We start from the raw sequence: 13,020 nt of genomic DNA, 5'->3' as shown, positions 1-13,020 counted from the left end.
TAACATTTAGTTAACTAATTAATTAATTGATTTATATTACTTCCATCTACTTACTTTGCATATAACTTGTTCTTTTTCTTTTTTTCTAAATTTTTCTAGTTTCTTTAGCTGGAAAATTGGGTCATTGATATTGTCTTTTTTTTTTCTTTATAATAACTATTTTTGTTATAAATTTCTTCTAAAGCACTTCTTTGCTTGCACATCATAAAACCACAAATGTTTTGTTTTCATTACCATTTGGTTTGAATTTTTGCCTGATTCCCCTTTTCACTTCTCCTTTAACTCACGTCATTTAAAAACGTGGTTTTGAATTTCCAAATACCTGAGGGATTTTTAAATAGTTTATTAGTTCATGATTTTTTAATTTAATCATGGTTCTCCTGAACAAAAACACATATACCAGAACTTGTGGGATGCAGCAAAATCAGTTCTAAGAGGGGAATTCATAGCAATATATACCTACATTAAGAAACAAGAAAGATTATAAGTAAACAATCTAACTCTACACCTTAAGGAACTAGAGAAAAGAACAAACTGAGCCCAAAGTTAGCTGAAGAAAGGAAATAATAAAGACTGGAATAGCAATAAATGAAATAGAGAACAAAAGAAGAGAAAAAAATCCAATTAAGAGTTGGTTCTTTGAAAAGATAAAATCAACAAATACTTAGCTACACCAACCAAGGAAAAAAAGAGAAAGAATCCAAATCAACAAAATTATAAATGAAAAGGGAGACATTACAATGGCTATCACAGAAATTGAAAGTATCATAAGAGGTTACCATGAACAACTATACACCAATGAACTGAACAACCTGGAAGAAATGAAAAATTATTTAGAAACATACAACTTACTAAGACTGAATCAGGAAGAAATAGAAAATCTGAGTAAACCAACTGCTAGAAAGAAGTACATTGAATCAGTAAGCAAAAATCTCCCAACAAGGAAAAGCCCAGGACCAGATAGCTTCACTGGTGAATTTTACCAAACATTTAAAAAATTAACATCAATCCTTCACAAACTCTTTGAAAAACTGAAAAGGAAGGAACATCCCCGATCTCACTTTATTTTCTTTTATTATTATTATTACTTTTTAAATTGAAGTATAGTTGATTTACAATGTTGTTCCAGTCCCAGGTACATAGCAAAGTGACTCAGCTACACACACACACACACACACACACACACACACACACACATTCAGATCCTTTTCCCTTATACGTTATTACAAAATATTGAGTATAGTTTGCTGTGCTATATAGTGGGTCTTTGTTCGTTATCTATTTTATAGATAGTAGTGTTCAAACTCATTTTATAAGGCCAGCATTATCCCAATACCAAAATCAGAAAAGAACACGACTGGAAAAGAGAACTACAGGTCAACATCCCTGATGAATATACACGCAAAAATTCTCAATAAAGTACTAGCAAACCAAATTCAGCAGCACATTAAAAGGCTCATATGTCATGATCAAGTGGGATTTATCTCTGGTATGCAAAGATTATTCAACATACACAATCTATCAATGTGACACATCACACTAATAGAATGAAGGAAAATAATCATGATCATTTCAACAGACACAGAAAAAGTATTTGATAAATTCGACATTATCCAAGACAAAAACTCTTAAGAAATTAAGCATAGAAGAAGTATATTTCAACATTAGAAAAGGGCATTTTTGACAAGCCCATGGCTAACATACTCAATGATGAATGGTTGAAAGCTTTTCCTCTAAGATCAGAATAAGACAAAGGTGCCCACTTTCACCAGTCCTATTCAAAACAGTACTGGACGTCCTAGTTAGAACAATCAGGCAAGAAAAAGAAATAAAAGGCATCAGAATTGGAAAGAAAGAAGTAAAAGTGTCTCTATTTTCAGATGACATGATATTATATATAGAAAATCTGAAAGACTCAATCAAAAAACTATTAGATATAATCAACAAATTAAGTGAGGTTGCAGGATACAAAATTAACATACAAAAATTAGTAGTGTTTCTACACACTAACAACAGATTTTCTAAAAAGGAAGTAAAGAAATTGATCAAAACAATAAAATACTTAGAAATAAATGTAACTAAGGAGGTGAAAGATCTTTACTCTAAAAACTACAAGACATTGTTGAAAGAAATCGAAGAGGACACAAATAAATGGAAAGGTATCTTGTCATGAACTGGAAGAATTAACATTGTTAAAATGTCAATACTACCAAAATTCATCTATAGATTTAATGCAATCCCTATCAACATTCCAGTGGCATTTTTTACAGGGTTAGAAAAAACACTCCTAAAATTTATATGAAACTATAAAAGATCCCAAATAGCCAAAGAAATCCTGAGAAAGAACAAAGCAGGAGGAATCACATTTCCTGATTTCAAGCTATAAAGTTATAATTATCAAAACAGTACAATACTGGCATAAGAACAGACAAATAGACCAACACAATAGAATTGAGAGCCCAGAAATAAGCCTTAGCATACACAACTAATATTTGACAAGGGAGCCAAGAATATTCATTGGAGAAAGGATAATCTGTTCAATAAATGGTGCTGTGGTAATTGGATATTCACATGTAAAAGAATGAAACTGGACTCGTATCATGTTAACACTACTAGCAAAAATTCACTCAAAGTAAATTAAAGACTTCAATGTAAGGCCTGAAACCTCATAAAACTCCTAGAAGAAAACACAGGAATAAAGATCCTTGATATGGACCTTGGTAATGCTTTTTTGAATAAGACACCTAAAAAAATAAAAAGTAAACAAGTGGGATGTGTCAAACTAAAAAACTTTTGCATAGCAAAAGAAATCATCAACAAAGTTAAAATACAACCTACAGAATGGGGGAAAATATTTGCAAATCATGTATATGATAAGGGGTTAAAATCCAAAATATTTAAAGAACTCATACAACTCAACAGCAAAAAAAAAAAAAAAACAACCCATTTAAAAATGAGCAAAGGACCTGAACAGACATTTCTCCAAAGAAGATATATGAAAGACCAACAGATACATGAAAAGATGTTCAAACATCACTAGCTTTTAGGAAAATGCAAAAAGATAATCACAATGAGATCACCTCACACCTGGAAGAATGGTCATTATCAAAAACACAAAAGATAAGTGCTGACATGAATGTGGAGAAAAGGCAACCATGTGCACTGTTGGTGGGATTGTAAATTGGTACAATAGCCATGGAAAACGGTATGGAGGATCCTCAAAAGTTAAAAACAGAACTAACATATGATCCAGCAATTCCATTTCTTGGTATTTATCCAAAGGAAACAAAAACACTAACTGGAAAAGATATCTGCACCTCCATGTTCATAGCAGCATTAGTTGCAATAGCCAACACATGGAAACAACCTAAGTGTCCATCAATGGATAAATGGATAAAAAGTTGCGACATACATTTATACACACACACACACATTTATGCATGTGTTTATTTATATAAACATAACTTCTGCATAAATGGATAAAATGGATACATATATATGTATATATACCACAACTCCTTTATCCATTTACATATATAAATATATCTGGATTTTGTTGGTTTTTTATGGCTGAATAATATCCCATTTTATATACACATATATACCATTTGTGACAACATGGATGGACCTTGAAGGCATTATGCTAAGTGAAATAAGTCAGACTGAGGAAGACAAATACTTTTATGATCTCACTTATATGTGGAGTCAAAAAACAAACAAAAACAAACCAACAAACAAAAACAAACTCATAGAAATAGACTTCAGACTTGTGCTTACCAAAGACAGAGGGTGGGGGGGATGGGTAATTGGAGGAAGGTGGTCAAAAGGTAGAGATTTCCAATTATAGGACAAATAAGTAGTAGGGATGTAATGTACTACACAGTGACTATAGCTAAACTGCTGTATGATATACTGGAAAGTTTTTAAGCGAGTACAGGCAGATCTCGTTTCATTGCACTTCGCTTTATTAAGCTTCACAGATGTTGCATTTTTTACAAATTGAAGATTTGTGGCAAGCATGCATTCAAGCAAGTGTATTGGTTCCATCTTTCCAATAGCATTTGCCCACTTCATGTCTCTTTGTCATATTTTGGTAATTGTCACAATTTTCAAACTTTTTCATTGTTATTTTATTTGTTATGGTGATCTGGGATCAGTGATCTTTGATGTTACTACTATGATTTACTGAAGGCTCAAATAACGGTTAGCATTTTTTAGCAATAAAATGTTTTTTAATTAAGGTATGTACTTTTTTTGGACAATGCTATTGCACACTTAATAGACTACAGTATAGTGTAAATATAACTTTTGTATGCACTGGGAAACCACAAAATTCATGTAATTTGCTTTGTTGCAATATTTGATGTGTGTGTGTATTTGTGTGTATCTGCACAATTACATAATCCCACTAGTCTTTTTTAAATTAATTAATTATTTATTTCTTTGAGGTACACCAAGTCCAATCATCTGTATTTATACACATATCCCCATATTCCCTCCCTCCCTTGACTCCCCCCCACCTGCCCCGTCCCGGTCCTCTAAGGCATCATCCACCCTCGAGTTGAACTCCCTTTGTTATACAGCAACTTCCCATTGGCTATCTATCTTACAGTTGGTAGTATATATATGTCTATGCTACTCTCTCACTTTGTCTCAGCTTCCCCTTCACCCCCTGCCCCCCCAAACCTCGAGTTCTCCAGTCCATTCTCTGCATCTGTGTTCTTATTCTTGTCTTGTCACTGAGTTCATCAGTACCATTTTTAGATTCCGTATATATAAGTTAGCATACAATATTTGTCTTTCTCTTTCTGACTTACTTCACTCTGTATGACAGACTCTAGGTCTATCCACCTCATTACATACTGCTCCATCGCATTCCTTTTTAAAGCTGAGTAATATTCCATTGTATATATATGCCACATCTTCTTTATCCATTCATTTGTTGATGGGCATTTAGGTTGCTTCCATGTCCTGGCTATTGTAAATAGTGCTGCAATAAACATTATGGTACATGTTTCTTTTGGGATTATGGTTTTCTCTGGGTATATGCCCAGGAGTAGGAATACTGGATCATATGGTAGTTCTATTTGTAGTTTTTTAAGGAACCTCCAAATTGTTTTCCATAGTGGCTGTACCAACTTACATTCCCAACAACAGTGCAGGAGAGTTCCCTTTTCTCTACACCCTCTCCAACATTTGTTGTTTCCAGATTTTGTGATGATGGCCATTCTGATCGGTGTGAGGTGATACCACATTGTGGCTTTGACTTGCATTTCTCTGATGATTAGTGATGTTGAGCATCTTTTCATGTGTTTGTTGGCCCTCTGTATGTCTTCTTTGGAGAAATGTCTATTTAGGTCTTCCTCCCATTTGTAGATTGGGTTATGTGCTTTTTTGGTATTAAGCTGCATGAGCTGCTTGTATTTTTTGGAGGTTAATTCTTTGTCCGATGTTTCGTTGGCAACTATCTTTTCCCATTCTGAGGGTTGCCTTCTAGTCTTTTTTAGGGTTTCTTTTGCTGTGCAAAAGCTTTTAAGTTTCATGAGGTCCCATTTGTTTACTCTTGGTTTTATTTCCATGATTCTAGGAGGTGGGTCAAAAAGGATCTTGCTTTGATGTATGTTATAGAGTGTTCTGCCTATGTTTTCCTCTAGGAGTTTTGTAGTGTCTGGCCTTACATGTAGGTCTTTAATCCATTTTGGGTTTATTTTTGTGTATGGTGTTAGGAAGTGCTCTAATTTCATTCTTTTGCATGTAGCTGTCCAATTTTCCCCGCACCACTTACTGAAGAGCCTGTCTTTTTTCCGTTGTATATTCATGCCTCCTTTGTCAAAGATAAGGTGCCCATATGTGTTTGGGCTTACCTCTGAGTTCTCTATTCTATTCCATTGATCTTCCTTTCTGTTTTTGTGCCAGTACCATACTGTCTTGATCACTATGGCCTTGTAGTATAGTTTGAAGTCAGGAAGCCTGATTCCACCAGCTCCATTTTTCCTTCTCAAGATTGCTTTGGCTATTCGGGGTCTTTTGCGTTTCCATACAAATTGTAAGATTTCTTGCTCTAGTTCTGTGAAAAATGCCATTGGTAATTTGATTGGGATTGCATTGACTCTGTAAATTGCTTTGGGTAGTACAGTCATTTTCACGATGTTGATTCTTCCAATCCAGGAACATGGTATATCCCTCCATCTGTTTGTGTCGCCTTTGATTTCTTTCATCAGTGTCTTAAAGTTTTCTGCATACAGATCTTTTGCCTCCTTAGGCAGGTTTATTCCTAGGTATTTTATTCTTTTTGTTGCAATGGTAAATGGGAGAGTTTCCTTAATTTCTCTTTCTGTTCTTTCATTGTTAGTGTATAGGAAGGCAAGAGATTTCTGTGCATTAATTTTGTATCCTGCTACTTTAGTAAACTCATCAATTAGTGTTAGCAGGTTTCTGGTAGAGTCTCTAGGGTTTTCTGTGTATAATAATCCCACTAGTTTTATGTTGATAGGGCTTACAAGCAATGACATACCATCAGTAATTAGAATATCTAGCACCCAAATTTTGGCTTTAAACACCAATGCAAAAACTTCTAAAAATAATAAGAAAGGTAAGGTATAAATTTACTAGAGTAATGTTTGCATTCTACATAAAAGTATAATCATAATAATCAATTCCATATAATTGAACAGAATTCCCATTTACGATGATAACACACACACACACAATACCTAGAATAAATAAAACAAGAAATGTTAAAAACTGCATAATAAAAAACTTTAAAACCATACAGAAAGACACAAAAATAGACCTGAATTAGTGGAAAGCCGTACCAGGGTCTTGGATAGGAAAATTCAACATAAAAAAATGCAAATCTCCTAAAGTTACATTTTTCAATATCATAAGACCACAATTAAAATACTAACTTTTTTTGCAGTTAGTCAAGATCTTTCTAAAATTAATAAAGGGCAAACAATCAAAGAAGAGTAGTCAAAGTCAAGAATGGAGATCTAGTGTATTTTTCCCCAAGAACAGCATGAATCATTGTCCCCACAAATGCCACATTCGATAACATCCTTCACTTTAAAATCATTGGGGTGGGCTTTACTTTTTAAAGCCCACAGCAGGACTCTAAGGAAAAAGAAATACATATATATTTTAAAAGGGGTTGGGAAAAAGAAAAGAAATAATATATATTATTGTGTTGATTTGATATGTGTCTCTGAACTACTGGCCATATGCTTTGAAGTAGAGGTAGAAGTAAATCTGATTAAATTAATGTAGCTGTATAAGTGAGCCAGAAATTGAAGGCAAAGAGAGAGGAGTTCTATTAAGTTCATTTGATTGATTATGAGTTGCCTAAGAGGCAATTTAAGAATTGGATATCTATATGTGGGACTTTGAGTCACCGAAGGGAACATGGTGATGGCCCTAGGACTGTGTTGGAAACAGAAATTTCCAAATGGCCAAAAAAGGAAATGGGAAGGTAGCAAGGGACCTTTACTCTCCCATGACCTGAAGTCAGCCAAGTTCCATATTTCACTACTCTCTTCCACCAGCATTTTCTCACTATACTATCATGCTTCCTTCTGCAAGGGTTGAATGTGGGGTAGTGAAAAAATAAAAAAAATTTCAGTGAGGGAACAATCAAATTATATCAGTAATAATTCAATTCACTTTAATGGTGAATAATGTTTTGAATGATTTTTAGGCACTTGACAGTAAACTGAAGTCTAATTTATTGAAGACCACAAAAGCTTAAAGTTATTTACTGTTTGGAAAACACTTTTTCCAAATCAAAAATGTAATTTGCCTTTTCTTTTTTTTTTTTTTTAAGACACAAAGAAATCTTCATCAAAAAGCAGAAACTCTGAAGACTTATTTAAGGAGAAACTCTGGACAGTTTCAGTACATGGCAGGACTGATTTTAGTCAAATGCTTCCATTCGTACCTAATGTCAGCTTTATTTACAAGTCATGAGCCAAGGACACCAAAGAGCAGTCCATGTTTTGTCCTTTCTACGTTTTGTTCATCTCTCCAGTGAAGGGATTCTGGACTACTATTCAGCACTAGGCAGGAGGCCAGAGTTCAGGGGTTGGCCAGGAAGAATGGGAACCCTCCTTAGATCAAGGGCTCCCAGTAACAAGCAAATGTAAACAAAGGAAGATGAGAAAAGGGTGGAGGCTGGATGTGAGTTGCTGACTTTCTGAGTTTCTATTTTAAATCTCTTGCACGGAATCTCTAGGGCGGATGCCATTTCTACACTATTATGAAGGTCACCAGCAATGGGATTTGGCAACTTGGGTTCTCTTTCCACCTCAGCAAGTCTGACACTGACGCTTAACCAGAAAAAGTACTTCAGCTCTTATTGTGAAAACATTATCTAAAAGGTGTAGCCTTAGGCTGCACTTTGCCAGCAAACACAGAAAAATGAGCATAATAAAACTTTAGATTGTTCAAGAATATTCAGTGCTCCATTGCAGAAAACACTTATCATATTAAAGCCACTGCTATAGAATGTTAAGTCCCTTCTCTCTTGACTTTACTGAAACTACATTCTTCATTCTTATTGTTTGTCTTCTTCTCTGATGTCTTCTCTGTCTTCTTGCTGTTTGCAGATGCTAGGTCCATGTATTCCCCAAAGGACATCATTCTGTTTTCTTTCTCTAACCACACTTCCCTGGATATATCAGTGAATCTCAGCTCCCACTTCTACATAAATAGTTCCCCAATTCACATTCTGACCCTGACTCCTCCTCTGAGAGTCAGACTCATATCTCCAATTAGCCAATATTTCAACTTATATGCCCTGTTTACCTAGATGAACCTGTTCAAAACACCTTAGATGAAACATTCAGATAATATTTCTTGTATAAAAAGCATGCATATGTAGCTACAGATGTCTCATACTGGCTTTTATAATCATAACCTAAGTGGCTGCATCCTGAATGCTCCCAAACACCCAGACATCTGGAATTCTTTAATGAATAAAAGGGAAAAAAAAGGCTGAGAGCCTCATCACATACAATGTCCCTCTTGATCTCTTGTAGGATTCTTGAAGAAGAGGGAACAGGTGTGATGGAATGGGAGCTTATATTTCTACTAGTCACCTCTCTAGTCATCTTGTGCTCCAATTTCCTGCTTTGGTTAAATCCTGAGTCTTAAGGGCTGCTTTCTTCTTTATGTTGCACATGTGCCAATGACTCCCAGATCTGATCTCTCCCTTGAGTGCTGGAATAAATTTCCTAAATGCCTTTTCAACACTCAACTTGGATATCTGATAAGCATCTCACACTTCAAGTACACAAAACTGGACTCTCCCCCTCCACACACCTGTTTCTGTGATTTTCCCCATCTCAGAAAATGGCAGGACCATTCATCTAATTCCTTGAGCTAAAAATCCAGAAGTCATCTTTGATTTTTCTCTTTCCCACACACTCAGCAATCTCTTTGCTCTATTTTAAACATATACCCTGAATCCAAGCATTTCTCACCCCCTCTGATATTTTCACATTCTCTCACCTGGACAACAGCAATCTTATTGACTATTGTTTTACTCTTTTCAGGCTTGCCACTCCACATTCTAATCTCGTCACAAAAGTCACCATGACCCTCCAAAACATAAGAGCAAATGATCACTCACAAATACCGAACTGTCCAGTGGCACCTCCTCCAAACCCTTTGGCATAAAGTCCTCTGTGATCTTGCAGACACCTGCTTCTCCATCTGCATCCCCAATCATGTTCTTCATTGTTTCTTAAAGCTCCAGCCACAGGTGCTTTCTTATTCTTCCTTTAACACAGCAAGCTCTATGCATTTCAGGGCATTTGTACTTGATATTAGTTTCCACATGGAATGCTCTTTCACCAGTTTTTTATCCTCTATGATTTAGTTTAATTTTTTTTCAACCTTACATGATTATTTGTGATTAATTTGAATCCATACTAGGAGCGTTCTTAGCAGGGGAACGGCTGTAACCTGGAATGTACACTCCTCACCCATGTTCTATTTATTCCTTTAGCCTTTAATTTATTTCTTTATAGCATTTATGATAACTGTAAATTCTGTTACACATTTACTTGTTTACTTTTTCATTGTCTGGTCCTCCATCACTCCATAGAGTATAAGTTCAATGAGGGTGGAATCCCATGCGACTGGCACACAACAGGCAACCAACACGTTTGTAGATGGAACATGTGGGACTCATCATTCAACTTTCCTAAACTTCACTTTTCTCATTTGCAAAATACAAGAAGTAATAAAAAGGTTGAGGGAAGTTTACCCCTAAACACTTGACATTCCCTTCTCTATTTGTCTGTAGAGTAATTCAGCTCTCTTTTCATCTGGCCCATCTTGGCTATATCTTGTGGGAGGAACGCCAGTCATATCTGGGATCCTATCAGCATGTCTCAATAAACTAAAGAAATTTTGATACCTTTATCTATGTATTTATTCTATCTATATGGGATTATCTATGTATGCAAAAATGTGTGTATTCATGTACTCTATATTGTATTTTACAGCACAACTAAAGTTTAGCGGATATTGTTCACTTGCATATTATTTATTACAAATGTTTCTCCAGTATGATCAGGTGTGGTGATAACAGTATTAATTGAAGTCTTCTCTTCTGCATTATGAAGACAGTTGTGGGCTTATACAGTGCTCATTGCTTCATGTGATGCCTCAGATGAACTCGAGAAATATCAAGCTGTGTAATTCAGCATCAGCGACTCTGTTAGTGCCTCCCCAGCAGAAGGATGCTATTTCTTTCTCCCCTCAGGATCCCTCGTCTTATTTAATTTTCCAGAAGAAATGTCAAGATATAGCCTGGAAAAAGCCAAGTAGGTACAGCGGGACTTGACCAAATACTTTTGTAGCTAACCCCACACCATTTTATTTTGCATATTCATTAACTATGTAATATCTGTATTTTTTTAATCTCTCTATTGCTAGTTTCACCTTTTAATTTTTTTAGCCTAAATCAAGACTGACTGACTAATGACCCTTGGAAATCCCCTGATAATTTTTTACAGGTTAATCATTTTATCAATTAGGCCGGGAACACTCCTGTTGTTTGAAAAGGTCACTTCCTTTCACTGGATACCATTTCTGTTTGCAATGAACGTTTCAGGAAATCATTTTCCATGGCTACGGTTATGTATTATTTCCTATGAGTGAGTGGCATATCCCATGATAACTTGCATAATTAGGAAATAGAAAATAATCTTCATCAAAACAAGGGTCACAACCTACAGTTTGAGACAGAATTATTGCTTACAAAAGAATAGTCTGATAAATTGTGGGGATCAGGGTGGGGATCCACCCAAACTCAACATGGAAGAACCGTTATCCACCAGTCACCTAAGCATGATAAGAATTTCGGTGATGACAATAACAGCTCAGTAACTATATAGAGATGCCTATACTTATATGTTTTATTCCAAACACCCTCCCCACTCCAAACTGGATGGTAAAGCAGGCAAGAGAGCATCCATTGAGGCCAAGATGAAGGTAAATATCTAGTAATAGATACCGGAGAAGGAGGAACACAGGGCTTCCTGCCCTGGCACATCTCACCTGGCTGTGAGACCACTTTATTACTCTGATACTCTCAGTACCTCTAAAAAGTTTTTGTGTTATTTTTCAATTATTAATACCATCTTCCAATCTTTAAGTCAAGACATTTGTGGGTATTAAGTCATTCATCATCACCAACACCCTTAGGGAATCAGAAGAAACCTCATTTTGCAGCTGAGAAAATAGAAGCTGAAATCAATTATATAACTTGCTCAGAGTCACCCAGGTTTGCAAGCCCAGGTCGGGTCCATCTTATTCCATAGTCCAACCTCTTAAATCCTAGGCTAGAGAATTCAGCTTGCCCCCACTCCACTACAATATGCTGCAGTGCACGTGGTGATTGGAGACAGTGGTGAAAGCTCTGGACCCAAAGTCACCAGACCTAGTTCCAAGCCTGGCCTGCCACTTGCCAGCTGTGGTCGTGTGGCCTACTTTCCCTCATATGTAAAATGGATTTTGATAACATTAGCTACCTTCCTTAACAGCATCAAATTCAATAACACATGGGAAATGTTTGCACAACTGCAATGCACTGTTTCAATACATGGCACTGTGTTACTTTGGAAACATTCTTTTTTTTTCAGATTTTTTAACATTGAAATATAGTTAATTTACAATGTTGTGTTAGTTTCAAGGGTACAGCAAAGTGATTAAGTTATACATATACACGTATTCTTTTTCAGATTCTCTTCCATGATAGGTTATTGCAAGATACTGAGGATAGTTCCACGTGCTATACAGTAGGTCCTTGTTTATCTACTGGAAGCATTGTTAAGTCACTTTTAAATGCAGATATTCTTTGTCTGAAAATGGATAGGTTGTTCCTCAAGGGTAGAAATTAGGCTATCACTTCTCGGGGCTGTTTGCTCCCAGAATTCATGTTGTGCTTGACAGACAAGCCTCTCCCACCCCACTCCACTCAGGTTCCCATATTTATTTACCCCCTGTCCCTTGGAGAGAGAAGGCAGAGAGGAACTGCAGAGAGCCCATGACAGCTGGGTACTGATGCTGAGTTCTAGGATGTGCAGTGAGGTGCATGTGTATTGGGGGAGGCATGGATTGAAGGAGGGGAAAGCTCAAACAGACCTAATTTGTGTAGCTTTGGTTTATGTCTCTTAAAGCTATTACCAGATTTCCCTTCCTTCACATAATTTCCATCCTTCTCTTTCTATGAGTCAATTTACTTGGCCACGTTCCTTAGATGTCTAATCATAACCACGGGAGAGCCCATGTTCTCTTCTGACTTATTTATCTCGTCCCCACAGCACACTGCACTGATCATCATCTGTCCTCACGACTTGCCCATGGCGACTGGTTCTTTGTGTACGTGTGGAATAATTCCTCAGGCACCTGGACATTTTCCTAATCTTCTTCCTGGCTTCACTCCAGTTAGAAACTAAGTGAAATATTATTTTTAAAAAATTCCTTGTAGTAAAAATATCACTGGTGTACCTGGTG

General features: G+C 36.2%; 1 long non-coding RNA gene across 1 annotated transcript in view; it reads right to left on the bottom strand.

Moving 5' to 3' along the window:
- LOC130849915 (uncharacterized) overlaps positions 1-13,020 on the bottom strand; it is an 82,409-nt gene that overhangs the window by 68,738 nt on the left and 651 nt on the right. The gene's annotated exons all lie outside the window — the stretch shown is intronic.

This window comes from Hippopotamus amphibius, chromosome 3, assembly GCF_030028045.1.
Source record: "Hippopotamus amphibius kiboko isolate mHipAmp2 chromosome 3, mHipAmp2.hap2, whole genome shotgun sequence".
In the NCBI taxonomy this organism is placed as follows: Eukaryota; Metazoa; Chordata; class Mammalia; order Artiodactyla; family Hippopotamidae; genus Hippopotamus; species Hippopotamus amphibius.
Note: the sequence above shows the minus strand (reverse complement) of the source record. Positions and strands in the feature narration are given on the sequence as shown.